Source organism: Panthera uncia, chromosome B1, assembly GCF_023721935.1.
Source record: "Panthera uncia isolate 11264 chromosome B1, Puncia_PCG_1.0, whole genome shotgun sequence".
NCBI classification, from domain to species: domain Eukaryota; kingdom Metazoa; phylum Chordata; class Mammalia; order Carnivora; family Felidae; genus Panthera; species Panthera uncia.
The window spans coordinates 60,297,500-60,325,260 of record NC_064811.1 but is presented as its reverse complement, the minus strand read 5'-3'; the positions used below and the strand labels follow the sequence as shown (position 1 = coordinate 60,325,260).

Sequence of the window (27,761 nt, the reverse complement as noted above, 5' to 3'; positions counted from 1 at the left end):
ACTAAAACTATACAGTTACATGGCTTATCTTTTAGAATTTTGCATTTTACATTTAGGTTTATGATCCATCTTGAGTTAATTTTTGTGAATGGTGTCAGGTCTGTGACTAGATTCATTCTTTTGCATGTGGATGTCCAGTTGTTCCAGCACCATATCTTAAAAAGATTATTTTAGGGGCGCCTGGGTGGCTCAGTCGGTTAAGCAGCCGACTTCGGCTCAGGTCATGATCTCGCGGTCCGTGAGTTCAAGCCCCACGTTGGGCTCTGTGCTGACAGCTCAGAACCTGGAGCCTGTTTCCGACTCTGTGTCTCCCTCTCTCTGACCCTCCCCCATTCATGCTCTGTCTTTCTCTGTCTCAAAAATAAATAAACGTTAAAAAAAAAATTTAAAAAAAAGATTATTTTACCTAAATTCAATTAGAACTGAAATTATTCTCCTTCTCATTGTCATTTTTCTTAATTTAAACTTAGTTACTTAACATACAGTGCACTATTTAAGGAATAGAATGCAGCAATTCATGACTTACATACAACACCCAGTGCTCATCAAAACAAGTGCCCTTTTTAATAACCACCACCCACATAGCTCATCTTCCAACCACCTCCATCAACCTTCTGTTCTCTATTGTTAAGAGTCTCCTGTGGTTTGTTTCCCTTTCTTCTTTTACCCTCCTTCCCATGTGTTCATCTGTTTTGTTTCTGAAATTCCACATGAATGAAATCATATGGTATTTGTCTTTCTCTGACTTATTTTGCTTAGTATAGTACACACTAGCTCCATCCATGTTATTGCAAATTACAAGATTTCATTCTTTTTGATGGCTAAGTAATATGCTACTTTGTGGGGGAGCATTTGGGCTCTCTCCATAGTTTGGCTACTGTTGATAACACCACTATAAACATTGGCATGGTTTTAAACTAGTTTTCAAGTGTAGTTTCATAATACACTTAGTTTTCCTATTTTTTGTGTTCCCCAAGTCTCCAAATAGTTAATGATAAACATGTAACTACTTAGATATTTACTGGGAAATTTTCTAAGGAATACATGCAGCAATTCCAAGGCACTGTATTTTAAGTCATTTCTCTAGTGTTTGCAACAGAATGCAGCATTTTTCATATTTTCTCTTCTCTTTTTGTGAATATTGCCTAACTAGATTATATATTTCATTTGTACTCATTCCTCTCCCCACTACTCTCAGTTTAAAACAGTATAAGGTACACAGAATGAGTTTGAGATACATTTACGAAGGATTTAATAAATGATACTTTTAATCCTGTATGAATTATATCCAGAATCTAATATATATTAATGATTTCAGAAAGTTTTTATCATGATTCATTCATTTAACCAACTTATCCTAAATGTTTACTGAGGACCTGCTATAGGTTAAATACTATTCTAGGTGTTGGGATGTATCAATGAAGAAAACAAAGATCTCTGCCTTCAGGAAACCTATGTCTAGCAAGCAGTGGAAGAAAGGGAGGGAGGCAAGTGAAAACGAAAATAAATTAGCCGTTACATAGTGAAGAGAGATGAAGCATACCAGAGTAAGTCAGATTGGAAGTGTGAAGTGTGGGAAGGGGCAGGTTGTAGTATTAAATAGTGGCCAAGGAAGGCCTCACTGAGAGAGGGTAAGATATAAGCATATACTTGAAGGAGATGAAGGAGTCAGCCAAGTGGTTATCTGTACCAAAGCAATCTTTACAGAGAAAATAGCTAGAACTGCATTGTCCAATAACATCTATGGCTACTGAGAACTTAAAATGTTCTCAGTGACTAAGTGACTTAGTGACTAAGGAACTAAATTTTTATTGTATTTCATTTTATTTAAGTTGTTAAAATGATATTTGATTTATTCAAAAAAAATCTTAAGTATGTGTGCAACAATTCAAGTATGTGAGTCTGTTTCAACTATAAATTTTATAAAATCTAAATAAAGATCAAATATCTGATAAAAATTCAGCACCCAAATGAGATGTGCTAGAACAGTGTAAGATGTTCAGATTTCAAACACATAGTAAGAAAAATATAAAACATCTTATTTAGATATATTGGGTTAAATAAGATATACTAATAAAATTAATTTCATTTGTTTATTTTTACATTTTTTAGTATTGCTACTGGAAAATTTTAAATTACACATGTGAATTGCTTCACATTTCTTTTGAACAACACTGAGCTAGAACAAGAAGCCTTCCTGCTAGGTCTGAAGAAAACCAAGACAGCTCAAAAGTAAACGTTGCTGAACTGAGTGAGTGAATAATATAGCATAAGATGAGGTCAGAGAGGTGCAGGTCTTCTTAAACCTTTCAAACCTTCCTCTGATAACAATGACAGTGACTGAAAATGCAAGGTTGGAGGCAGAATTGACACTTGAAACCAGGTGTCAGAAATTTCTAGAAAACCATTTTGTGTCCCTATCATGCCGATGCACTGTAACATGACATAAAGGACAATGGTGAGAAGAAAGGGGTAACAGTCAAGCCTTATTAAAATCTTGGCGGTTAGGGGCGCCTGGGTGGCGCAGTCGGTTGGGCGTCCGACTTCAGCCAGGTCACGATCTCGCGGTCTGTGAGTTCGAGCCCCGCGTCAGGCTCTGGGCTGATGGCTCGGAGCCTGGAGCCTGTTTCCGATTCTGTGTCTCCCTCTCTCTCTGCCCCTCCCCCGTTCATGCTCTGTCTCTCTCTGTCCCAAAAAAAAATAAATAAAAAACGTTGAAAAAAAAAAATTAAAAAAAAAAAATCTTGGCGGTGAGCAGGACTGGACAGCTTTCAACAAGTAGGTTAACCCAGTTCCCATGGTCCCAGACCCATAGAGACAGAGACTCTAGTAGTGTCAGGTCAGACCTAGTCCACCGTTCCTTCATTCTCCACATCATTGTCTCCTTTCATCCAAGGCTGCTTCTCCTCAACTAGGAAACAGCTCTTTGTATTTCCTTTCTCATACCATATTAATCACCATCATCTATGCAATAGCTGTATGTATTTTTGTTAATATTTTATTTTTCTAAAGCAGTTGGAAACAATAACTATATTTTCCTGTTCATTTTTCTCCATATGATACAAAATTTATTAATTAACATAGATCTGGGGATGAAAAAAAAGGCTTCTAAGTGGGATTAAAAATATGCTATTTTCATTCATTCAGCAACTGTAAAATGTCCAAAATTGCATGCAACCCTGTGGATTAAGAAAACAAAACAAGGATAGGGGCACCTGGGTGGCTCAGTCAGTTAAGAATCCAACCCTTGGTTTTGGCTCAGATCATGAGCTCATGGTTTGTGACATCAAGCACTGGTCAGGCACAGGGCTGACAGGTTGAAACCTGCTTGGAATTCTCTCTCTCCCTCTCTCTCTCTCTGCCCCTACCCTGCTCGTGCACATGCTTGTGCATGCAAACTCTCTCAAAATTAGTAAGTAAACATTTTTTTAAAAAGGGATACAAAGCAAGAGTAAACAGGATCTGATTTACTAACCGGAAAGGCCCTGTGGATGTTATGCCTTCTAAGTAAGAGAGCGGAAAAAAAGAATTTTTATTTTTGCCCTGTACATTTCATTTTTAAATGCATAAAGAACACTATTAAAAAGGTGAGCATTTTATATAACATGAAGGACAGAGCAACATTCTGTTCCTGGGCCTGACTAATGTTGTATTCAAGAGTTTAGTTATTAACTCTTTTCCCAAAGCTGGAAACCCCCATGAAGTAATTAGTTAGAACACCATTCAAACTCAAAAGAAAACTGAAGATATTTAATGCTTGCTAATTTAAGCTTACTCCTTTCTAGAACAAGAAATCTTTCCTGTAAAAAAAAAAAGGGGGGGAAGCAAAACTAAAAGGGGTAGTTCCTTTTGTAGATGAAAGGAGTTGATTACATAAATGAGTCTGGTAGCTTTCTTACATGTGTCTCTTTATCCATAATTGCTTTCTCTTCTGAAAGAAGTGAGTTCCTATTTACTCCTAACCCAAATACCAAATACAAATGCTCTTTTGTTAGCTTTTACATAAAACTGTCAAAGGGCTGGGGTGTCTAGGTCGTTCAGTTGGTTAAGTAATCTTATGGCCTGTGAGTGTGAGCCCTGCATCAGGCTCTGTGCTGATAGCTCAGAGCCTGGAGCCTGCTTCAGATTCTGTGTCTCCCTCTCTCTCTGCCACTCCCCAGCTTGCACTGTCTCTTCTCTCTCTCTCAAAAATAAACATTAAAAAAATGTTTTAAAGTCATATTTCTAAAGCTTCTCCAAGTCCTAAATCATAATCCATCTCTAGAGAATCTCTCTAGAGATTCTAGAGAAATCATAATCCATTCATATTTCTAAAGCTTCTCCAAGTCCTAAATCATAATCCATTCACCAACTCTAAATTAAACTGCAGCAAGAAAATAAGTTGCCACCCACTCCCTACCCCCACCCATCCCCACCACCCCTAACCAAAGTTATTACACATCACGGTTTCAGAATAGCATCCTACATTCTTTGTATTCATTCAAAGGACTATTTAACTGAGAAACAACTGGAAGAGAGGTATGGAACATAACTCTTTGACTGTTAAGTTGGCATATTCAGTTATCCTCTCTCGCTGGGGTAGTATTAAAAGTTCGGCACCAGAGAGAGATGACAGACAAACAAAAAATTTTAAAAGGGGGGTGGGTAGGAAGGAAGGGACAGGTGATAGAAAGGTAGGTACATGGGGCACAGTCTCTTTCCTTTTCCTATGTAATTTTACATGGCAGAGGCAATTAAGGTAATTATTATGAGCACCCTATAGTCAATTCTAAATTATGTTTTATACAGAGGTAAACATATTCCATATATAAGCAATCCAATGGTGGGTAATTCAAAATTAATTTGTTTTTGGAATATTATTTCAGTTGGGGGAAGTAGTGGTATCTAGAAAATAATCTTTACATCTGCGATTGGCTTATGACTTAATAATCTAGGAACCCATAATACTTTAAAATAAGGAACTATCCTGTCAAGACAAGATCTCCATAGTCTCGGTCCCAAATCCTGCTTCTAACTCCATTCTCTGTATGAATACCATCACATTTCAAACTAATGCACGGTCTCAACACAGTTGCTGGGTTTTCTGTTTTTATCTGTAGACACCCTTGTTGTTTCACACTGTCTACACCACTCTGGGGTGGATAGTTAATTGAGATTTTTTTATTTAAGACACTTCCCTTCTTAATTTCTGTAGGATTTGAATTAAGACTCTTCTTGTACAGGCATACCTCAGAGATATGACAGGTTCAGCTCCAGACAACCGCAATAAAACAAACTGTTGCAAAGAAGTGAGTCAAATAAATTTTTCGGTTTCCCAGTGCATATGAAAAATATGGTTACACTCTACTACAGTCACTGTAGTCTATTAAGTGTAAAATAGCATTATGTCTTAAAACTCAATGTACATACCTTAATTAAAAGATACTTTGTGGCTAAAAGAATGTCAAGTATCATCTGAGCTTTTAAAAGAAAGTCATAACCTTTTTGCTGGCAGAGGATCTTGCCTCTATGTCGATGGCTGCTGATCAGGGTGGTAGTTGCTGAAGGTTGGGGTAGCTGTAGCAATTTCTTAAAATAAGACAACAATAAAGTTTGCTGCATCAATGAACTCTTCCTTTCATCAACAATTTCTCTGTAACATCTGATGCTGTCTGAGAACATTTTACCCACAGCAGAACTTCTTTCAAAATTGGGGTCAACTGCATTGGTGGTATAGTGGTTAGCATAGCTGCCTTCCAAAATTGGGGTCAAAGCTATCAAACCCTGTGGCTGCTATATTAACTCAGTTTATGTAATATTCTAATATTTTAATATTCTATGGAAGTCCTGAATCACTACATGGTACACTTGAAACTAATATTACACTGTATGTTAACTGGAATTTAAATAAAAACTTAAAAAATATTCAGTAAACCACTTTGAATTTTTTTTAATTTGTAATATTTTTTATTTTAGAGAGAGTGCATGCAAGTGGGGGAGAGGGAGAGAGAAAGACGGAGAGAATCTTACGCATGTTCCAGGCTCAGTGCAGAGCCTGACGTTGGGCTCAATCCCACAACCCCGGGATCATGACCTGAGCCAGAATCAAGAGTCAGACACTCAACCAACTGAGCCACCCAGGCGCCCCTTCAGTAAACCATTTTGTAAACAGATGTGCTGTCACCGAGGCTTTGTTGTTTTATTTATTGTACAGGGCACAAACTAAGTACATTTAGCATAGTTCGTAAAAGCCCTAGGTTTTTGGAATGGTAAAAATGAGCACTGGCTTCAACTTAAAATCACCAGCTGCATCAGCCCCTAACAAGAGTCAGCCTGTCCACTGAAGCTTTGAAACCAGGTATTGACTTCTCTCTAGCTATGAAAGTCACAGATGGCATCTTATTCCAATAGAAGGCTATTTTGTCTATACTGAAACTCTGTTTAGTGTAGCCATTTTCATTAATTGTCACAGCTAGCCCTTCCAAATAACTTGCCGCAGCTTCTACATCAGCACTTGCTGGTTAAATCTCATAAACCAACATGCTAGCTTCAAACACGTCCTTGCAACTCCCTCACCTCTTTCAACCTTCACAGAATTGAAGAGAATTAAAGCCTTGCTCTGGATTAAGCTTTGGCTTAAGAAAATGTTGTAGCTGGTTTGATCTTCTATCCAGACCACTAAAATTTTCTCCATATCAGCAATAAGGCTATTTCACTTTCTTATCATTCATATGTTCACTATAGTAACACTTTTAATTTCCTTCAAGAACTTTTTCTCTGCATTTAAAACTTGACTGTTTGATGAAAGAGGTATAGATGTAGCGTACCTTGGCTTTCAACATGTTTTCCTCACTAACCTTAATCATTTCTAGCTTTTGATCTAAAATGAGAGATGTGTGACTCTTCTTTTCTCTTGAACACTTAGAGGCCATTGTAGGATTAGCAACTGGCCTGATTTCAATATTCCTCAGGGAATAGGGAGGGAGAGGGAGAAAAATAGAACAGTGGAGCAGTCAGAACACATACAACATGTATTAAGTTCACCATCTTATATAGGCACAACTCATGACCCCCCAAAATAATTACAACAGTAACATCAATCACTGATCACAGATCACAATAACAAATATAATAATGAAAAAAGTTTGAAATATTACAAGAATTACCAAAATGTTACACAACACAAAATTAGCAAATATTGGAAAGAATTGTGCTCAATACAGGGTTACCACAAATCTTCAATCTGCAAAAAAAAAAAAAAAAAAAAAAGGCAAAAAAATCCCAACACATTATCTTCAAAGTGCAATACAGTGAAACTCAATAAAATGAAGTACACCTGTATCAAAGACTTAAATAGAATATATGACAACACTAATAAAATTTGGACATAGATATTTGACTCTAACTCACAGGTCCCCCATGATTTACCTAATGTACCATTTAGCATAACTGATTATTACATATCCTTTATAGCTCAGCATCAGCAGACTGGTTCACTAACCAGAAAGACACCTTTTCCCAATCCAGAAGCACTGCATGAGATTCTGAGGTTTCCTGTTCCTTCATGCCTCCCCATTTGTCCATTGCAAATACCAGGTTTTCCTGAGATCACAGCCATCCTCAAGCTACTCTTCCTTGCCCTAGGACAGATTCAGGTACAGGTCTACAGTGGCTAGTGGCCAGAAAGAGAAAGAAAGGAGAGAGGGAAGTTTCAGCAACACCTTACAACAACTCTGTAAGATGTTATTACTTAATGGCTACGTTCTAAGGTACTCTTGAGCTTGAATTTCAGGTACCTTAGAAATTAACTAGATTTTGTAAGCCAAGAATCACGTAATATATTTATTAAAACTTTACTTGTGTGGCACCTGGGTGGCTCAGTCAGTTAAGCATCCAAATCTTGATTTTGCTCAGGTCATGATCTCACAGCTGTAAGATCGAGCTCTGAGTCGGACTCTGCACTGAGCTTGGAGCTTAATTGGGATTCTCTTTCTTCTCCCTCTTTCTCTGCCCCTCCCTATCTTGTGTGCTCTCTCTCCCTCATTAACTAAGTAAACTTAAAAAAAAATGACTTCACTTTACCTCACTTACATGTGGAATCCTAAAAAAAAAAAAAAAAAAAAAAAAAACAACCAAGCTCAAAGAGAAATCAGATGGCCAGAGATGGAGGGCTGGGAGGTTGGTGAAATGGAGGAAGGGAGTCAAAAAGTACAAGCTTCCAGTATAAAATGAGTCATGGGATGTAAAACATAGCATGGCAACTATAGTTAATACTGTATTGCATATATGAAAGTTTCTGAGAGTAGATCTTAAAAGCTCTTATCACAAGAAAAAAATGCTATATGTATTGTGACATTCACTAGACTTGTGGTGATCACTTTGCAATACTTACAAATAACAACTCATGCTGTACACCTAAAACTAGTATTGTATGTTAATTATACCTCAACTTAAATATTCATATATATAAATACATATATACACACAGATACATATACATTTATATGTATCTGTGTGTATATGGAGAGAAAAAAATGTTATATAAGACAATTAGGAGGAATTAGATAAATCAAAGTTCCTGTCCTGGAGGGACCTCTCAAGTTTAACAATTACACTATCATTTTAACATCTATAACCCATAACTCACAGATTTCTTGACTATATCCCCATCAACAACCTTTCTGCTTATTTTATTAGTGTTAGTGCTACATATCCAACTCATATTTAGCTAATGGTTTATTCGGTATCCCTCAACTCTCTTTGTCAGACATGTATAAAAATGTGGTAGTTCTCCAATTCATATTTATGTGGTTTGCTTGTTTTTTTTTAATGTTTATTTATTTAGATATCAAGAGAGAAGGAATGATCAGAGATGTGGGGGGACAGAGAGAGAATCCCAAGCAGGCTCCACGCTGTCAGCACAGAGCCCAATGCAGGGCTCAATCCCATGAACTACGACATAATGACCTGAGCCGAATTCAAGAGTCAGATACTTAACTGAGTGAGACATCCAAGCACCCCTTGCTTGTTTGTTTGTTTTCTTCAAGTAAATTCTCCTACCCTTAATGTTACTGAATTTCACTAGTTCATTTTTTGTTAATGTCAAAGTCATTTGGTAGTTTAACTGAGTTGTCCAGACAATTAGACAATCAGGGATTGTCTGAATGTGTAATGGGAGTAAATGGCAAGTAAAAAACATTTATTTTCTTCTGAGGTACCTACAAGGAGAAACATCAAATGAGAAAAATTGAAAATGTAAGCTAAAAGCCACTTAATTCAAGTTTTTAGTTAGAGAAAAACTAACATAGTTTTTCTAAGTTCAAAGGTTCAACTAACAATCTTTTAAACTTAAAACCACAAAATAACCTTTTAAAAATAAATTTTATAGACATTTTTTAAAAATCCCATTCCATATTATAATCAATTAAAAAGAAAGAATGAAGAAATAGAAAAAAATTGGGGATGTGAATAAAAATTTGAAATTTTTTTAATGTTTATTTACTTTTGAGACAGAGAGAGAGAAAAAGAGGGGTAAACAGAGGCATGGGCGGGGGAGGAGCAGAGAGGGAGAGGGAGACACAGAATCTGAAGCAGGCTCCAGGCTCTGAGCAGGCACAGAGCCCAACACGGGGCTTGAACTCACAAACCGCAAGATCATGACCTGAGCTGAAGTCAGACGCTTAATCAACTAAGCCACCTAGGCACCCCTAAAAATTTGTAAAGGAGCAAAAGAAAAAGAAGCAGAAAGCTAAAAGAACTCTGGCCTTTGGACTTTCTAAAGCAAATGTCTGCAATTAGCTTTTTCCCCTGCACCGTGAATCCAAAGTCAGGAGAGATCACTATTGCTGCTGTTTACAAATTTTAATTCAAAACTCAAGAAAAAATACCCTAACTATGGAAAGGAAAAATATAAGTTGCTTCTGCAACAAAGACTACATAGTTGCTATGTTTGTCTATATGTACATAAATAGGAAATTTCTGCTCTTTTTCTCACCTTTTAAATAACTAGTTTCTTTTTTCTTTTTTGTCCCAGATGACAGAAAGAAATGAATTTCTCTAAACAAATGCATCAGTAGTGATTAATTCCTCGAATTATAAAGCTTACTCAGATAACTGTTAATACATGCATTTTATCAACTTTCACTTTCACTGGAAGAATCTTTTCTTCAGAGCAATACACACCTTGTAGAAACATCTAGCTCTAGCAGTTATAAGCAGCTCAGGTTCAGTCTCTACATTAACTGGTAACCAGACTCAAGTAATTCATTCAAACTCCCAAAGTTCCTATCTACAGTACTCCACACATCATAACCTTCCTTCATTTTAAAGAATACAAACAAAGCCATTGTTACATGGCTACCAAGCTGGGGTTTTTTTAAAGAAATAGGAAACCTCAATATTAACATGAAATGGGCATTCATATTAACTGAAACATTTATGAAAATAGCCAGAACTTCTTGGCTAAATTCTAAAAAAGTTTGATCCTACTTAATTTTATTGTGCAGACTGCACCCATCACTTGTGAGCAATGAACACTTTACAACTGACCCTTGAACAAAGCAGGCATTAGGGGCACTGAATCCCCAGATAGTTGAAAATTCATGTATAACTTTTGATTCCCAAAAAGTTAATAGCCTGCTGTCGGCCAGAAGCCTTATTAGTAACATAAACAGTTGATTAACAGATTTTGTATGTTATACGTATTATATATTGTATTCTTAAGCTAGAGAAAAGAAAATGTTAAGAAAATCATATGGAAGAGAAAATATATTTACAGTACTATATTTATCAAAACATATCCACATATCAGTGGACCCATACAGTTCAAACCCTTATTATTCAAGGGTCAGTTGTACTGAGATAGGCTTCTTGTTGGACCATCTCTGATGGGATTCCCTAGTTTCCAACACAATTGCTATCTATACTAGTCAACATGCTGTAAGAAGTTTCTGAAAAGAGAACAAAACCATGCCAAAGCATAGCTCTGAATATCATGGACAAAAACCAAAGTGGGTTGTTATCAATGTTCAATCCTCTGAAGGATTAAAAAAACCTAGTTAACAGAGATTGCCTCAGGAGAGCAAAGACCTGTTTTACTAAGTATGAATTATTTTCATTTTTTTAATTAGATAAAATAGGTATATAACATTTTTCAGTTTCAGGTGTACAACATTCGATATCTTTATGCACTACAAAGTCTAGTTACCATCTATCACCATACAATCGACCCCCTTCACCCATTTCACCAACTCTCCACTCCCTTCCCCTCTGATAAACAACAATCTGTTCTCTGTATCTATGAGTTTGCTTTTGTACTGTTTGCTTTGTTGTTTTGTTGGGAGTTTTTTTTTTTCTTTACATTCTACACAAATGAAATCATATGGTATTTGTTGTCCTTCTGCATCTGACTTAGCACTTGGCATACTACCCTCAATGTTCATTCATGTCTGCAAATGACAACATTTCATTCTTATTTATGGCTCAGTAATATTCCATTATACATATACCACAGCTTCTTCATCCATTCATCTATCAATGGATATTTGGGTTGTTTCCATATCTTGGCTATTGGAAATAATGCTGCAATGAAAACAGGGGTACATATATCCTTTTAAATTAGTCTTTTCACATTCTTTGGATAAACACCCAAAAAGTGGAATAACTGGATCATTTAGTTACATCTATTCTTAATTTTTTGAGTAATCTCCATCCTGTTTCCAAGTAGAAGCTGTACCAATTTACAGTCCCACCACATCCCTTCCAAACTTGTTATTTCTTATCTTTTTGATAACCATCATTCTAACAGGTGTGAAGTACTATCTCATTGTGGTTTTGATTTTCATTTCCCTAATAACTAGTGATGCTGAACATTTTTTCATGTGACTGTTGGCCACCTGTATATCTTCCTTGGAACAACTTCTATTCAGATCTTCTGCCAATTTTGTTATCTGCTAATTTTTTTCCTTGTTGAGTTGTAGGAGTTCTTTATAGATTTCAGATATTAGCCCCTTATTGTGTATATGATCTGCAAAGAACTTTTCCATTTGGTAGGTTGCCTTTTTGTTTTGATGATGGTTTCCTTCATTGTGCAGAAGGTTTTTAGTTTATTTTTGTTTCTCTTGCCTTTGGAGTCAGACCCAACAAACACATCCCTAAAATCAGTGTCAAAAAGCTTACCACCTATGCTTTCTTCTAGGAATTTTATATTTTCAAATCATTTCTTTAATCCATTTTAATTTTTGTGTATGAAGATAGTACTATACTTTCATTCTTTTGCATGTGGCTGTCCAATTTCCCCAGCATCACATATTGAAGAAACATCCTTTCTCTGTTGTATGTTCTTGGCTTCTTGGTCATAAATTAATTACCCATATACACGCAGATTTATTTCTGGGTTCTCAATTCTGTTTCATTGATCTCTGTGTCTGTTTTTATGCTAACACCATACTGTTCTGATTAATATAGCTTTATAGTATATTTTGAGGCCACAGAGCATGATACTCCCAGCTTTGTTCTTTCTCAACATTGTTTTAGTTATTTGGTATTTTATGTGGTTCTATATAAAATTGTAATTACTTGTTCTAGTTCTATGAAAAATACTATTCACTGAAATTTTGATAGGCATTACACTGAAACTGTACATTGCTTTGGATAATATGGACATTTTAACAGCATCAATTCTAATCTATGAGCACAGAGTATCTTTCCAGTTATTTGTGTTCTTCATCAATGTCTTACACTTCCACTCTATAGGTCTTTTACCTCCTTGGTTAAATTCAGTCCAAAGTATTTCACTCTTTTTGACGCAATTGTAAATAGGACTGCTTTCTTAATTTCCCTAATAGTTTATTAGTGTAAAGAAATGCCACTGATTTCTGTATATTGATTTTGTATCCTCCAACTTTAGTGAATTAGTTTATTCTAATAGTTTTTTAGTGGAGACCTTAAAGTTTTCTGTATATAGTATTATGTCATCTGCAAATAGTGACAGCTTTATTTCTTCCTTTCCACTCTGTATGCTTTTTTCTTTTTGCTTGCTGTACTGATGTCACCAAGACATCTAATACTATGCTGAATAAAAGTGGTAAGAGTATATATCCTTGTCTTATTCCTGATATTAAAGGAAAAGCTTTCATCTTTTGATCACTGAGCATGATATGAGCTATGGGGTTGTCATATATAGCCTTTATGATGTTGAGGTATGTTCCCTTTATACTCACATTGTTGAGAGTTTTTATCATAAATGGATGTTGAATTTTGTTAACTGTTTTTTTAAACATCTATTCAGATGCCTATATGACTTTTATCCTTCATTTGGTTAGCTAATGTGGTGTACTGCAGTTTGATTTGTGGATGTTGAGCCATATTACATCCCTGGAATAAATACTTCATTGTGGCATATGATCCTTTTAATGTCTTGTTGAATTCAGTTTGCTACTATTTTATTGAGAATTTGTGCATCTGTGTTCATCAAGGATACTGGCCTTTTGTTTTCTTTTTTTGTGGTTTCCTTGTCTGGTTTTGGTGTCCAGGTAATGCCAGCCTCATAAAATGACTTTAGAAGCATTCCCTCCTCAAATTTTGGAAGTGTTTGAGAATAGGTATTAATCTTTTTTGAAAGTTTAGTAGAATTCACCAGTGAAACTGTCTAGTCTGGGGTTTTGCTGGGAGGTTTTTTATTATGACCCAAACTTCTACTAGAATTCTGTCTATTCAGATTTTCAATTTTTCCATGATTCAGTCTTGGAAGATTGTGTTTCTAGGAATTTATCCATTTCTTCAAGGTATTCCATTTGTTGGCACATAAATGTTCATAATACAGTTGACCCTTGAACAAAAATGGGTTTGAATTGTGCAGGTCCACTTATACATGAATTTTGTTTTCAATAAATACAGTACTATAAATGTACTTTCTCTTCCTTAAAATTTTCCTAATAACGTTTTATTTTCTCTAGGTTACTTTATTGTAAGAATCCAGTATATAACAGATACGGCATATGAAGTATGTTTATTGACTGCTTATGTTATCAATAAGGCTTCCAGTTGACAGTAGGCTATTAGTAGTTAATTATGGGGGGGGAGTCAAAAGTTATATGTGGATTTCTGACTAAGCAAGGGGTCAGTGTCCCTAACTCTGGTGTTCTTCAAGAGTCTACTGTACTTTGTTATGATCTTGTATATTTCTGTTAATTTCTTTTTTTCTGACTTTTAAAGTTTTAATTCCAGTATAGTTAGCATACAGAGATACATTAGTTTAATTAATTTCATCTCTGATTTTATTTATTTGAACCTTCTCTTTCTCTCTTGGTGCATCCAGCTAAAGGAATGTCTTTTTTTTTTTTTTTAAATCTTTGCAAAGAACCAGCTCTTCATTTTACTGATTTTTCGATCTTGTCTTTTTCGTCTCTATATTATTTATTTCTGCTCTGCTCTTTATTATTTACTTCCTTCTACTAAATCTTTGGCTTCATTTGTTCCTTTTCTAGTTCCTTTAGGTGTAAAGTGTGATCTTTGATTTTTTTTAATTTTTTAAATATTTATTTTTGAGAGAGAGACAGAGAGTGAGCAGGGGAGGGGGAGAGAGAGAGCGGGAGACACAGAATCCAAAGCAGGCTCCAGGCTCTGAGCTGTCAGCACAGAGCCCAACACAGGGCTTGAACTCACAAGCCATGAGATCATGACCTGAGCCAAAGTCGGATGCTTAACTGACTGAGCCACCCAGGTGCCCCCATTTATTTGATATTTTTCTTGTTTCTTGAGGAAGGCCTGTAATACTATGAACTTCACCCCCCTACCCCCACCCCACCCCACCCCACCCCACCCCTCTGCCTTTGAAATGCTTCTGTTGCATCTGACAGGTTTTGGTATACCGTATTTCTGTTTTCATTTGTCTCTGGGTATTCTTTGATTTCTCCTTTGACTTCTTCATGATCCACTGGTTGTTGAGTAGCATGTTGTTTAAAATACAGATTTTTGTGGGATTTTTTTTTCCAGTTTTCTTCTTTTAATCAATTTCTAGTTTCATACCATTGTGGTGAGAAAAGATGCTTGACATGATTTCAGTCTTCTAAATTTATTAAGACTTGTTTTGTGGCCTAACATACAATCTATCCTGAAGAATATGCACTTGAGAAGAATGTGTATTCTGCTACTTTTGGATGTAGTATTCTGTATGTATCTTCTAAGTTCATCTGATCTAATTTGCCACGTAAGGCTGATGTTTCCTTATTGATTTTCCGTCTGGCTGATCTATCCAATGATATAAGTGGACTGTTAAAATCCCCTACTATTCTTGTATTGCTGTCAATATTGTCAATATCTCCCTTTAGGTCTGTAAATATTTGCTTTATATATTTTGGTGCTTCTATGCTGGGTGCATGTATGTTTACATTATCTCTTCTTACTGGACTGACCCCTTTATTGTTTTGTAATGCCCTTGTCTTTTTACAGTTTTCAAGTCTATTTTATCTAAAATGAATTTTTTAAGAAAATCTATTTTGTCTGATGTAAGTATAGCTATGCCAGATTTCTTTAAATTTCCATTTACATCTCCATTTCCATTTCCATAGAACATCTTTCTCTATCCCCTCACTTCAATCTGTGTATCTTTACTTCAGAAGAGAGTTTCTTATAGGCATCATATACAAATGGGTCTCTTTTTTTAATTCATTCATCCACTATTTATCTTTTGATTAGAGAATTTACACTTAACTATTGAGAGGTATGTAATTATGCCATTTTGTTAACTGTTTTCTGGTTGTTTTTGTAGTTCCTCTCTATTCCTTCCTTCTTCTCTCTCTTCATTTGTGATTTTTTTAAGTATATTTATTTATTTTGAGAGAGAGCATGCACACATGTGCATCATGCTGTCAGTGCAGAGCCCAGCATGGGGCTCAATCTCACCAATTGTGAGATCATGACCTGAGCCAAAATCAAGAGTCAAATGCTTAACCAACTGAGCCACCCAGACACCCCTGTTCCACTGTGATTTGATGGTACTCTTCAGGGTTATATTTAGATTTCTTTCTCATTTTCTTTAGTGTATTTACAATAAGTTTTTGCTTATGATTACCATGAGGTTCATGTATAACATACTATGTATATAACAGTTGGTTTTCATAGGAGCTTAAATTTGAACATACTCCAGAATTTTACATTTTTATTCACCCCCCATGTTTTATATTCTTAATGTCACATTTTACATCGTTTTATTTTATGTATCCCTTAACTAATTATTGTAGTTTTAGTTACTTTTACTACTATTGTCTTTTAACCTTCATAATTCCTTTATAAGTTATTCCACTATCTTTACTATATATTTACCTTTTCCATTCCAACCCTTTTGTATGTTTTCTTGTTACTAACTAGTGTCATCTCTTTTCGGTTTAAAGAAGTCTCTAACATTTCTTGTAAGTCCAGTTAATGGTGATGTACACCTTTAGTTTTGCTTATCTGGAAAACGCATCAGATCTCCTCTTTAATTCTAAATGATAACTTTGCCAGTTAAAGAATTCTTGATTGGAAGTTTTTTCCTTGTAGCACTTTTCATATGTCATCCCACTCCTTGCTGGTCTGCAAAGTTTCTGCTAAAAAAAATCTGCTGATAGCATTATGGAATTTCCTTTGTACACAACAAGTTGTTTCTCTCTTGCTGCTTTTAAGACTCTATTTAACTTTTACAATTCTTATTATTAATGTATCTTGGTGTAGATCTTTTTGGATTCATCCTATTTGGAACTTTGTGGGCTTCCAGAACTTGAATGTCTGTCTCCTTCCCCAGATTAGAGAAGTTTTCAGCCATTATTTCTTAAAGTAAGTTTTGTGGCACTATCTCTCTTTTCCTTCTGGGATCCCTGTAATGTAAATGTTATTCCTCCAGATATTGTCCCAAAAGCCCCTAAGGTATCTTCACTATTTTCAAAACTCTTTTTTCTCTTTGTTGCTCTGTGTGGATGAGTGCCACTGCTCTGTCTTCTAGCTCACTGATATGTTCTGCTTCACTACAATCTGCTGTTGAACCCCTCTAGTAAATTTTTCAGTTATTGTATTCTTCAGCCCTGTAAGTTCTGTTTGTTAATTTCTTACATTTTCTCTTTGTTGAAGCTCTCACTGTGTTCACCCATTCTTATCCAAGTTTAGAGCATATTAATGACTGTTACTTTGAACTGTTTATTAGGCAGATTTATTACCTGTTTCATTAAGGTCTTTTTCTGAAGTTCTGTCTTATTCTTTCACATTTGGATATTCCTCCATTTCCTCATTTTGCCTTTGTGTTTTGTATTAGGCAAATCAGCTAACTCTCCCAGCCCTGAAGTAGTTTTGTGTAGGAGATATCCCATGAAACTCAGAAGTGGTATATCCTCTGGCCACCTGTGCCAAACACTGTAGGGACACCCCCTGTGGGAACTGTGCACACCCACCTACCTTGGTGGGGCGACAACATGAGGGTGGCTGGAGCTCTCACTGGTCTGGCTGTGATGCAAGGCTGCAGTGCGGGTTGTACCCTCCTGGACCCACAGGCTAGAGAAAGAGTTCCAAATGGCAACCACTAGGGCTAGCACCAGCATATTAGAATAAGATTGCAAAAATGGCACCTATAAGTGTCTCCATGTCAGCAGAATCCCAACAAGTTCCTGCATCTCAGGCAGACACCTTAAGATTAATTAAGTAGATGTTCTTCACTTATAATCTAGGTGCTTTCCAAACTGGTGTTTTAGCACGGGGTCAAAGGATGAGTGAATCTATGTACAAGCTATTTAAGAGTAAATTCTCTATTCCCTAAAGTTCTGCGGTTTTCCTGAACATAATCCATGTTGATTTTCAAAGCCAGGCATATTGAGGATTCATCTCTCTTATGAAAGCTACAGTGCCTGATATGCAGCACAGATCCTTGATTCTCAAGGAAAAGTTCCATATTTTTCAGATCCTTCCTGGTTGTGGATTGCCTATGGTCTGTTTTCTCTTTTCTTTTCTTTTTTTTTTTTTTTTTTTTTGAGAGGTTGTGTCTCTGCCTCTCATACCTGTTTCAATGCTGACCTTTTATCCTTTGTTGTAGAGATTCTGTTCCTCTGGTTTTTAGGTCTTATTTTAGAGGAAATTATTCCATATGTAGTTGTAAATCTGTTGTGTCTATGAGAGGAAGTGAGTTCAGGATCCTCCTATATGGCCATCTTGAACTCATCTCTTTATAAATTAGTCTTAAACCATACATACAGGGGTGGGAAGACAAACAGGGTAGGGGGAAATCTGTGCACATGCATAGGTGCACAGTGAAAGCCAGTATGATGCAATGAATTTCCAGATCCAAAACGCCTCAGTTTAAACCCCAACATAGACATTTTCTAGCTATGTGACCTGTTTTTTTATTTTAAAAAAAAAAATTTTTTTTTCTGAAATATGGCCTTTTGTAGCAACACGGATGGGACTGGAGAGTGTGATGCTAAGTGAAATAAGCCATACAGAGAAAGACAGATACCATATGGTTTCACTCTTATGTGGATCCTGAGAAACGTAACAGAAACCCATGGGGGAGGGGAAGGAAAAAAAAAAAAAAAAAAGAGGTTAGAGTGGGAGAGAGCCAAAGCATAAGAGACTGTTAAAAACTGAGAACAAACTGAGGGTTGATGGGGGGTGGGAGGGAGGGCAGGGTGGGTGATGGGTATTGAGGAGGGCACCTTTTGGGATGAGCACTGGGTGTTGTATGGAAACCAATTTGACAGTAAATTTCATATATTAAAAAATAAAAAAAATAAAAAAATAAAAAAAATTTTTTTTCAACGTTTTTTATTTATTTTTGGGACAGAGAGAGACAGAGCATGAATGGGGGAGGGGCAGAGAGAGAGGGAGACACAGAATCGGAAACAGGCTCCAGGCTCCAGGCTCCGAGCCATCAGCCCAGAGCCTGACGCGGGGCTCAAACTCACGGACCGCGAGATCGTGACCTGGCTGAAGTCGGACGCTTAACCGACTGCGCCACCTAGGCGCCCCAATGACCTTTTTTTTCAATATATGAGATTTATTGTCAAATTGGTTTGACACTCATACAACACTCAGTGCTCATCCCAAAAGATGTCCTCTTCAATACCCATCACCCACCCTCCCCCCTCCCACCCCCCATCAACCTTCAGTTCATTCTCAGTTTTTAAGACTCTCTTATGTTTTGCCTCTCTCCCACTCTAACCTTTTTTTTTTTCCCCTTCCATTGTGCATATAAACCACAATTTCTTTATTCCATTCATCAGTTGATGGACATTTAGGCTCTTTCCACAATTTGGCTATTGTTGAGAGTGCTGCTATAAACATTGGGGTACAAGTGCCCCTATGCATCAGCACTCCTGTATCCCTTAGGTAAATTCCTAGCAGTGCTACTGCCGGGTCATAGGGTAGGTCTATTTTTAATTTTTTGAGGAATCTCCACACTGTTTTCCAGAGCGGCTGCACCAGTTTGCATTCCCACCAACAGTGCAAGAGGGTTCCCATTTATCCACATCCTCTCCAGCATCTTTAGTCTCCTGATTTGTTCATTTTGGCCACTCTGGTGTAAGGTGGTATCTGAGTGTGGTTTTGATTTGTATTTCCCTGATGAGGAGTGACGTTGAGCATCTTTTCATGTGCCTGTTTGCCATCCGGATGTCTTCTTTAGAAAAGTGTCTATTCATGTTTTCTGCCCATTTCTTCACTGGATTATTTGTTTTTCAGGTGTGGAGTTTGGTGAACTCTTTATGGATTTTGGATACTAGCCCTTTGTCCGATGTGTCATTTGCAAATATATTTTCCCATTCAGTTGGTTGCCTTTTAGTTTTGTTGGTTATTTCCTTTGCTGTTCAGAAGCTTTTTATCTTCATGAGGTCCCAATAGTTCATTTTTGATTTTAACTCCCTTGCCTTTGGGGATGTGTCAAGTAAGAAATTGCTACGGCTGAGGTCAGACAAGTCTTTTCCTGCTTTCTCCTCTAGGGTTTTGATGGTTTCCTGTCTCACATTCAGGTCCTTTATCCATTTTGAGTTTATTTTTGTGAATGGTGTGAGAAAGTGGTCTAGTTCCAACCTTCTGCATGTTGCTATCCAGCACCATTTGTTAAAGAAACTGTCTTTTTTCCATTGGATATTCTTTCCTGCTTTGTCTAAGATTAGTTGGCCATACTTTCGTGGGTCTAGTTCTGGGGTTTCTATTCTATTCCATTGGTCTATGTGTCTGTTTTTGTGCCAATACCATGCTGTCTTGATGATGACAGCTTTGTAGTAGAGGCTAAAGTCTGGGATTGTGATGCCTCCTGCTTTGGTCTTCTTCTTCAAAATTACTTTGGTTATTCGGGGCCTTTTGTGGTTCCATATGAATTTTAGGATTGCTTGTTCTAGCTTCAAGAAGAATGCTGGTGCAATTTTGATTGGGATTGCATTGAATGTGTAGATAGCTTTGGGTAGTATTGACATTTTGACAATATTTATTCTTCCAATCCATGAGCACGGAATGTTTTTCCATTTCTTTATATCTTCTTCAATTTCCTTCATAAGCTTTCTATAGTTTTCAGCATACAGACCTTTTACATCTTTGGTTAGATTTATTCCCAGGTATTTTATGCCTTTTGGTGCAATTGTAAATGGGATCAGTTTCTTTGTCTTTCTGTTGCTTCATTGTTAGTGTATGATAATGCAACTGATTTCTGTACATTGATTTTGTATCCTGCAACTTTGCTGAATTCATGTATCAGTTCTAGCAGACTTTTGGTGGAGTCTATCGGATTTTCCATGTATAATATCATGTCATCTGCAAAAAGTGAAATCTTCACTTCATCTTTGCCAATTTTGATGCCTTTGATTTCCTTTTGTTGTCTGATTGCTGATGCTAGAACTTCCAACATTATGTTAAACAACAGCGGTGAGAGTGGACATCCCTGTCGTGTTCCTGATCTCAGGGAAAAAGCTCTCAGTTTTTCCCCATTGAGGATGATATTAGCTGTGGGCTTTTCATAAATGGCTTTTATGATGTTTAAGTATGTTCCTTCTATCCCGACTTACTCAAGGGTTTTTATTAAGAAAGGATGCTGAATTTTGTCAAATGCTTTTTCTGCATCGATTGACAGGATCATATGGTTCTTATCTTTTCTTTTATTAATGTGATGTATCACGTTGATTGATTTGCAAATGCTGAACCAGCCCTGCATCCCAGGAATAAATCCCACTTGGTCATGGTGAATAATTCTTTTTACATGCTGTTGAATTCGATTTGCTAGTATCTTATTGAGAATTTTTGCATCTATATTCATCAGGGATATTGGCCTGTAGTTCTCTTTTTTTACTGGGTCTCTGTCTGGTTTAGGAATCAAAGTAATACTGGCTTCATAGAACGAGTCTGGAAGTTTTCCTTCCCTTTCTATTTTTCGGAATAGCTTGAGAAGGATAGGCATTATCTCTGCTTTAAACGTCTGGTAGAACTCCCCTGGGAAGCCATCTGGCCCTGGACTCTTATTTGTTGGGAGATTTTTGATGATTGATTCAATTTCTTTGCTGGTTATGGGTCTGTTCAAGCTTTCTATTTTCTTCTGATTGAGTTTTGGAAGTGTGTGGGTGTTTCGGAATTTGCCCATTTCTTCCAGGTTTTCCAGTTTGTTGGCATATAATTTTTCATAGTATTCCCTGATAATTGCTTGTATTTCTGAGGGATTGGTTGTAATAATTCCATTTCCATTCATGATTTTATCTATTTGGGTCATCTCCCTTTTCTTTTTGAGAAGCCTGGCTAGAGGTTTATCAATCTTGTTTATTTTTTCAAAAAACTCTTGGTTTCATTGATCTGCTCTACAGTTCTTTTAGATTCTATATTGTTTATTTCTGCTCTGATCTTTATTATTTCTCTTCTTCTGCTGGGTTTAGGCTGTCTTTGCTCTTTTGCTTCTATTTCCTTTAGGTGTGCTGTTAGATTTTGTGTTTGGATTTTTCTTGTTTCTTGAGATAGGCCTGGATTGCAATGTATTTTCCTCTCAGGACTGCCTTCGCTGCATCCCAAAGCGTTTGGATTGTTGTATTTTCATTTTCGTTTGTTTCCATATATTTTTTAATTTCTTCTCTAATTGCCTGGTTGACCCATTCATTCGTTAGTAGGGTGTTCTTTAACCTCCATGCTTTGGAGGTTTTCCAGACTTTTTCCTGTGGTTGATTTTCAAGCTTCATAGCATTGTGGTCTGAAAGTGTGCATGGTATGATCTCAATTCTTGTATACTTATGAAGGGCTGTTTTATGACCCAGTATGGGATCTATCTTGGAGAAGGTTCCATGTGCACTCGAGAAGAAAGTATATTCTGTTGCTTTGGGGTGCAGAGTTCTAAATATATCTGTCAAGTCTATCTGATCCAATGTATCATTCACGGCCCTTGTTTCTTTATTGACCATGTGTCTAGATGATCTATCCATTGTTGTAAGTGAAGTATTAAAGTCCCCTGCAATTACCACATTCTTATCAGTAAGGTTGCTTATGTTTGTAATTGTTTTATATATTTGGGGGCTCCCGTATTCAGTGCATAAACATTTATAATTGTTAGCTCTTCCTGATGGATAAACCCTGTAATTATTATATAATGCCCTTCTTCATCTCTTGTTACAGCCTTCAATTTAAAGTCTAGTTTATTTGATGTAAGTATGGCTACTCCAGCTTTCTTTTGACTTCCAGTAGCATGATAAATAGTTCTCCATCCCCTCAACTTTCAATCTGAAGGTGTCCTCAGGTCTAAAATGAGTCTCTTGTAGACAGCAAATAGATGGGTCTTGTTTTTTTCTCCATTCTGATACCCTATGTCTTTTGGTTGGCGCATTTAGTCCATTTACGTTCAGTGTTATTATAGAAAGATATGGGTTTAGAGTCATTGTGACGTCTGTAGGTTTCATGCTTGTAGTGATGTCTCTGGTACTTTGTCTCATAGGATCCCCCTTAGGATCTCTTGTAGGGCTGGTTTAGTGATGATGAATTCCTTCAGTTTTTATTTGTTTGGGAAGACTTTTATCTCTCCTTCTGTTCTAAATGACAGACTTGCTGGATAGAGGATTCTCGGCTGCATATTTTTTTCTGTTCAGCACATTGATGATTTCCTGCCATCCCTTTCTGGCCTGCCAAGTTTCAGTAGAGAGATCCGTCACGAGTCTTATTGGTCTCCCTTTATACGTTAGAGCACGTTTATCCCTAGCTGCTTTCAGAATTTTCTCTTTATCCTTGTATTTTGCCAGTTTCACTATGATATGTCATGCAGAAGATCGATTCAAGTTATGTCTGAAGGGAATTCTCTGTGCCTCTTGGATTTCAATGCCTTTTTCCTTCCCCAGATCAGGGAAGTTCTCAGCTATTATTTCTTCAAGCACACCTTCAGCACCTTTCCCTCTCTGTTCCTCCTCTGGAATACCAATTATGCGTAGATTATTTCTCTTTAGTGCATCACTTAGTTCTCTAATTTTCCCCTCACACTCCTGGATTTTTTTATCTTTTTCTCAGCTTCTTCTTTTTCCATAATTGTATCTTCTAGTTCACCTATTCTCTCTCCTCTGCCTCTTCAATCCAAGCTGTGGTCCTCTCCATTTTATTTTGCAGCTCATTAATAGCATTTTTTAGCTCCTCCTGGCTGTTACTTAGTCCCTCGATCTCTGTAGCAATAGATGCTCTGCTGTCATTTATACTGTTTTCAAGCCCAGAGATTAATTTTATGACTATTATCCTAAATTCACTTTCTGTTATATTGTTTAAATCGTTTTTGATCAGTTCGTGAGCTGTTGCTATATCCTGGAGATTCTTTTGAGGGGAATTCTTCCGTTTTGTCATTTTGGATAGTCCCTGGAGTGGTGCGGAACTGCAGGGCTCTTCCTCTGTGCTGTCTGGAGTAACCTGCGCTGGTGGGCGGGGCCACAGTCAGACTTGATGTCTGCCCCAGCCCACCGCTGGGACCACACTCAGACTGGTGTGTACCTTCTCTTTCCCTCTCCTAGGGGTGGGATTCACTGTGGGGTGGCATGGCCCGTCTGGGCTACTTGCACACTGCCAGGCTTGTGGTGCTGGGGATCTGGCGTATTAGCTGGGGTGGATTGGCAAGGTGCACAGGGGCAGGAGGGGCAGGCTCAGCTTGCTTTTCCTTCAGAGATCCACTATGGGAGGGGCCCTGTGGCACCGGGAGGGAGTCAGACCTGTCGCTGGAGGGATGGATCCGCAGACGCACAAGGATGGGTGTTTGCTCGGTGCAAGCAAGTTCCCTGGCAGGAACTGGTTCCCTTTGGGATTTTGGCTGAGGGATGGGCGAGGGAGATGGCGCTGGCGAGCGCCTTTGTTCCCCGCCAAGCTGAACTCTGTCGTCCATCCGGGGCTCAACAACTCTCCCTCCGGGGCTCAACAACTCTCCCTCCCGTTGTTCTCCAGCCCTCCCGCTCTCCGAGCAGAGCTGTTAACTTATAACCTTACAGATATTAAATCCTGCTTGCTGTCAGAACACACTCCGTCCAGCCCCTCTGCCTTTGCAAGTCAGACTCGGGGGCTCTGCTTTGCCGGCCGGCTGCCCCTCTGCCCCGGCTCCCTCCCGCCAGTCTGTGTATCGCGCACCCCTCACCGCCCTTCCTACCCTCTTCCGTGGGCCTCTCGTCTTCGCTTGGCTCCAGAGACTCCATTCTGCTAGTCTTCTGGTGGTTTTCTGGGTTATTTAGGCAGGTGTGGGTGGAATCTAAGTGATCAGCAGGACGTGCGGTGAGCCCAGCGTCCTCCTACGCCGCCATCTTCCCTTCCTCTTGAATCGTTATGTGACCTCTTAATAACCACATTACACTGGGCTTGTTTTTTACTTCTCTGTGTCGAGTTGTTTTGTTTTTTTTTTTTTTAATGTTTATTTTTGATAGAGACACACAGTGCGAGCAGGAGACGGGCAGAGAGAGACAGAGACACAGAAACTGAAGCAGGTTCCAGGCTCTGAGCTGTCAGCGCAGAGCCCGATGCAGGACTTGAACACACAAACTGAAATAATGACCTGAGCAGAAGTCAGACAGCTAAGTGAGCCACTCAGGTGCCCCTCTCTGTATCCAGTTTGCTTATCTGCCAACTGGGCATAATAATAGCTCCCCTCCCAAGGTTGTTGAGAGGAATCAAAGAGTAAACAGATGCATAGTCTGGTACATAGTAGGCACTATGTAAGTATTAGGTACTATTTTTAACTTCTGAGTTAATTTTAGACTTTTACAAAGTTGAAAAAATAGTACAGTGTATCCTTATCTCCCTCACTCTTCTTCTCCCACTGTTAACATCTTATGTCACCTCAGTACAGTTATCAGGAAAAGAAAATGAACATTGGTGACTAAACTACACACTTTACTGAAGAAATAATTTCACCGATTTTTCCACCAATGTCCTTTCTGCTAGGATCCTATCCAAGACCCACACTGTATTTCATTATTTCTTCTTAATCTGCCCCAGTCTGTGGCAGTTCTTCCTGGCAGACACAAACTTAACAAAATGATTAAAATGAGTATTACTAGTAATAAAACATATTAACATTATGAATTCCTTTATATGATACACTGAGAAACACATAACCACATTTTCCAGTTTTCTTGCCAAAAAATGCATAACCTCATTGACATAAAAATAAGCCAAAATTGTGAAACATTCTATAAAATAACTGATCAGTATTACTCAAAAGTGTCACTATTATTTTTGATTTGATAAAAATTAAGAGTAAATTATCATGTTAATGAATATCTATAAACCATGAAAACTTCCCAAAGTTTGACTACATTTTCTTTAATTCTAATTTACACGTAGTTCTCCACTTATCAGTGGAACTTAATTCAAAAATTCATTTGAAGACCCATTATTTTTTTTTATGTTTATTCAGAGAGAGCGCGTGCACACGAGCAGGGAAGGGACAGAGACAGAGGGAAAGAGAGAATCGCAAGCAAGCTCCAGGCTGTCAGCACAGAGCCCGATGAGGAGCTCAATCCCACGACCATGAGAGCATGACCTGACCAAAATCAAGAGTCAGGTGCTCAACCGTCTGAGCCATCCAAGCACCCTGAAGACTCATTATTTTCGATCAAGATGATTTTTTTTCCCCCACAACAGGGTCTATATTTCAAGTCAAGAGGTAATTCTATTTTAGCAGGCTTATGAAGTAACTCTACTTTAGCAGACTAGCCTAGAAATCCAACTAATCTAATATGTATTATTTTTCTAGGGAGAAATATACTACAGGTCTCAAAATGTCAGGAATACATTTCTGTCTTATTCACTCTGTCCCCAACCTGATGGGCAACAGGAACTCTGTCTCTTTCCTGGTCTATCTAAATACATTCAACATTTCATTATTCGGCTGCTGTTAAGTAATAATACTTGTTGTTAGCAATTCCCAGGACTGCTCTCCACTTACTCTAAAACTGCCTCTTTTCCATAACTCTTGGATTCCTCGCCATTTGAACCCTATTTCCGAACCCTCAATTTTGGCAATATGTTCAGAGCCTCTCACATCCTGAGAGGCTCTCACATCCTGAGAGGCTCTGAACATATTGCCAAAATTGAGGGTTCGGAAACAGGGCTCAAATGGCGAAGAATGGCCTACTGCACTGACATTAGCTACTTACTACCTAAAACCAGAGTTTCTGTCCATCTCAGCTAATTGTTAAAAGAACATAGGCTTCTTTCCTTTTTCTCTATACTTGGAGTAAGTATCAGTTGTACTTAAGTTTTCTAAGGGTCACTACTACTACCCATGATGGAGAAATAGAGGATAAACATTACTAACAAAGGGGAAATTTTAAGAAGTCTCACAGCATAAATTAAATGGAGCTCTAGACATTCTCAAGCTTTCTTAGCTGCTTTCTCACCAGGACTCTCAGATTCCATTTATTCAAAACTGTTCCATACTTAGTTTTCTACTTCAATCTTCTTTGGAGTTTTCTATTTTCAAAGGTGGCCTGTATCTAGGAGTTACAAAGTCAGACCTTTGAGATTGCCTTTCACTCCCCTCTTCCATCACAGAAGAAGGGAACGTAAGTGTGCTTTATCATTGCTGTTGTCTCAACTCTGCAACTTTAGTACTAAAGTGTTACTAAATGTGTTAAATTTTTGAAGGAGGGTTACATAATCTCTTGAAGCCTCATTTTCTTCTTTAAAAAGCAAGTGGTAGTACCCTTTCTTGCAGGATTATTGTGAGCACTAGTGAGACACTATGTACAATACATAGCATATGGCAGGCATCCAACAAATGACAGCAGTTTTGGTCTCTATCGCCAATCCTGTTACCATTATTCAGCCCATAACTGCTACAGATTCAAGGTGAAAGGCAGAACTAGAGCTGATGAGTGAGCCATGCTTCCCTAACCACACCTCTGAGCGCTCACCTACCCCCACATTAAAAATAAGAATAGGGCAGTTAGGAAACATAGAAAGTAAGGTAGGATAGATATGTTTCTAAGATGGAACCTTTCAAGAAGTGAGGAAAATCTTAGAAATGAGAATAAAGTTTTGTTGGCTTTTTATAAAAAAGGAAAATGGCATTCAGTATAATATACAAAATAAAAATAATACACAGCCCATCTAAATATTTAAGAATTGTTTTCTTAAACAATTGTTTCCTTTCCAAAAGAAAGTCATTTATTCTAAGTATCAAGATAATCTAAGAAATATTTGTAACAAAAATACCCTTCCAGTCCTTCTGTTTTTATAGTCTTGTCTATATCTATTTAAAACATTACACTGACTAACCTTTAGCTGCAACTGGCAAGCCACATGTACCAAAATGCTCCTTATAAATGGCTATTTTACTTATC

General features: G+C 37.6%; 1 protein-coding gene across 8 annotated transcripts in view; it reads right to left on the bottom strand.

Annotated features, from left to right (window-relative positions):
• The window catches only part of ART3 (ADP-ribosyltransferase 3 (inactive)), a 142,465-nt gene that overhangs the window by 53,485 nt on the left and 61,219 nt on the right, over window positions 1-27,761 (bottom strand). The window lies entirely within an intron of this gene.